Consider the following 3,765-nt stretch of genomic DNA (forward strand, 5'->3'; position numbering starts at 1 on the left):
CTGTTTTTTCTTATATTTATCCTACATCTAATATAACTATTATTGTCTATATTTTATACCTATATCTATCATATCTGTAGTCTATATTTATACCTGTATCTTTATAGTGCTATTATGTCGATATTATACCTATATTTTTTATCAATTAGTCTCGATTTTTACCTATTGTCTACGATTGCCATATTTTAATAAATTATCTATGATATGTCTGATTTTATTCCATGTTTATCTATCTATAATTTATATCTATATGCTTAGAAAGTTAAGCGTGTATCATTAGTTCTATTACACTATGTCTATGTATTTCTATTTACACCTATATTCTATTATTCGAATTTATATTTTATACACTATATTCGATCTATATCTTTACGTATATTATATATATTGTATCTACTATCGGTTGTATCGTATATTTGTCCTATATGTATATACACTTATATCTATATCTATTATGTATATTTTATATAGTATATCAATTATATGTTTATGTCTATCTATTTACAACTTATATCTATGGTCTATTATACCTATACTATTATATTCATTATGTCTATATTTTATTTATATCTATTATATTATTATGTATTATATCATCACTATATCTCTTAGGTCTATTATTTATTTTATACGTATATCTATTATGTCATATTTTGGACTTATCTAATATATGGATTTCTAGTAATAAATAACACTCTTCCCAGCGTTCTTGTCACCCATAATAATTATTCGATGATTTGTGTTTTATATCATTATCTGATTTATCTTATCTATTATGTTTAGGTGGCTATGGAGGGTGCAGGGGGTGGCTTTTCTTCTACTTTTTCCTGACAGACACCAGGAGGGTCGGTCAGTGTTTCAGGAGGTTTACTTGAATCACTGTCCACTTTCTGGGCTTGCCTCCTATCGGTTTGCTCTGTTGCTGTTCAGAGAAGAACCGTTGCGTGGACTGAAGAACCTCTGCTCTCTGCTTTGCCAACACCTAGGACCAAATGTCTTGTGGCTGAGTCCTCTTCCCACAGCTCTCTTCTAGGGTGCAAACTGTGTAGGAAACGGTTGGTCATTCTCACAGTGGCAGGGGCTGACTGGAACTGCTTCTGGTAGACAATACTGTTCATTTTGCTGGACTGGCTGTTCGGGACTTGTAGAAGTAGCCCGGAAGGGACTAGATGTTGGTGTGGTGCTTCTACCAGCGATTGGAGGTGTGCCTGGTTTTATATCAATGCCACTTCCAAAGGCTTTTAGTTCCATTTCAGACATTTTTCCTGTGGTTGCAATCATGCTATGCTGTGTTCCAGCAGGAATTAATCCTCTGAAAGGCTGGCTTCCTTGTGCAGGACGACTCAGACTCTGAGCCTGTGCTTGGGAGTGGTATGCTGTAACGGGGACTGAAGAGTCTGAGGCAAAGCAATTAGAGGTTGCCCTGTAGATCCAAAATTAGGCAAGGAAAGCTGGATCCTGGTAAAGGTACTGTAACCTGCTGGAGAGCACTTGGTGACGGGCAGTGTTATAAAAATTTGTCTGACCAGGCTGTTGTACTTGTCCAGAATAAAGATTTGAAGCCTGGGTAAGATTTGCTCTAGCCTGGAGAAGATGTGTGTCAATCAGCTGGAACCTCCTAGTCCTGATGCCTGCCCCAGTTGATGTTCATACAATATGGGAATAGGCTGGGTATTTGATGTTTGCTGAAAGGCAAGACCAGATTGTGCCTTGGCAAGTTCTTGGTGTTGGACAGTTGGAAAGTTGTGAATAGCAGTCCCAGAAAGGACCACAGATGGCTGGGATAAACTGCTTTGCATAAAAGCTGGCTGAGATCTATATGGTTGAAGTGAAGAGCTGAACAATTCCTGAGCCTGGGAAACAGCAGGTCCAGCCCCCAAACTCAGTTGGGGCTTGATGCTGCCCTTGCAGTGGTGCATAAATAGGGATTGGAATCTGCTGAACTGAAGTTGGCTGAGAGAGACCTGTGTTGGAAAACCCTGTTGTTGAGCCAAGGATGGTGGAGCCAATCGTGCATGCTGGGTATTAAATAAATGACTTGTGTCCATATAGAAGGCTGGGATTTGAGCTGCTGCAGACTGAGACACATAAACTTGCAGACTCTGTTGTTTGCTGGGCAATAAGGGAAGGCATACAGCTTAACTGTGAAAATGACGTTGCAGAAGGCAGGCTGCTTGTCTGCAACTTCTGAGGTTTCACTTTACAAATATTTGGAGGGTCTGATGTGGTTGTAGATTTTGTGCTCAAAGAAGAGGTAGTGTATGTACCAGCTCCTGATAGTGTTGTTGTAGGAGTGACTGAAGCCACAGGAATCTGGGGCATCGATGCACTTGAGAACGAATTATAATTAGGCAGTGCTTGTGCACTGGCACTACTGCTGACTCCAGTTGCATTGGAGGTGCTGTGGAAGTTACTGGAGACCCCTTTTCCCTTACATTTGGAGAATTCTCCCATTCCTTGCGTGCAGACTCCATCTTGAAGGTTAGGCTGAAAGTAGTGGGAGGAACTGAAGTTAGGCTGGAGCTCTGTTGTATAGTCTCTCTCTTAGGGAGGGGAAAGGGTGTTAGGCAGGGGCACATTATTAACCAAGTATCCTCCATCTTTGTGTTATTAGTAGCCACCAGTGTTAGGCAGAGAAGAAGAGGTGTAGTATAGTCTGTTACAGACTCCTTTGCATTAGTACCATATTCTGCAATGATACCGAGATCTATTATGTCTATATTTTATACCTATATCTATTATGTCTATATTTTATACCTCTCTCTATTATATCTATTATGTCTATATTTTATACCTCTATCTATTATATCTATTATGTCTGTATTTCATACCTGTATCTATTATATCTATTATGTCTATAGTTTATACCTATAGCTATTATGTCTACATTTTATACGTATATCTATTATATTTATTGTGTCTATATTTTATACTTACATCTATTATGTCTATATTTTATACCTATATCTATCATATCTATTATGTCTATATTTTATACCTATACATATCATATCTATTATGTCTATATTTTATACCTATAATCGAGTATATCTACTATGTCTATATTTATACTATATCTATTGTATCTTTTATGTCTATATTTTATACCAATATCTTTTGTATGTATTATGTCTATATTTTATGCCGATATCTATTATATCTATTATGTCTATACTTTATAACTATATCTATTATGTGTATATTTTTACCTGTATCGATTATACTTATTATGTCTATATTTCATACCTATATCTATTCTATCTCTTATGTCTATATTTTTTACCTATATATATTATATCTTTTATGTTTCTATTTTATACCTATATCCCTTATGTCTATATTTTATACCTATATCGATTATATCAATTATATCTATATTTTATACCTATATCTATTATACCTCTTATGTCTAGATTTTATACCTATATCCATTATATGTAATTATGTCCATATTTTATACCTATATCTATTATATCCACTATATCTATATTTTTATACCTATATCTATTGTATCTATATTTGATATCTATATCCATTATATCTATATTTTATATCTATATCTATTATATCTATTATGTTTATATTTTATAACTATATCTATATCTAATTATATCTATAATTTATACCTAAATCTATTATAACTAATTTTATACCTATAATTATTATATCTATATTTTATACCAATATCGATTATATATATTATATTTATATTTTATAATTTATCTATTATATCTATTATTTATAACTATATCTATTATATCTATT

General features: G+C 33.9%; 1 pseudogene; it reads right to left on the reverse strand.

The window, feature by feature from the left end:
* Positions 1-779: 779 nt before the first annotated feature.
* On the reverse strand, positions 780-3,536 carry LOC115895883 (annotated as a pseudogene).
* Between the last annotated feature and the right edge of the window lie 229 nt (positions 3,537-3,765).

The sequence above is a fragment of the Rhinopithecus roxellana genome, unplaced genomic scaffold (assembly GCF_007565055.1).
Source record: "Rhinopithecus roxellana isolate Shanxi Qingling unplaced genomic scaffold, ASM756505v1 contig3507, whole genome shotgun sequence".
NCBI lineage: Eukaryota > Metazoa > Chordata > Mammalia > Primates > Cercopithecidae > Rhinopithecus > Rhinopithecus roxellana.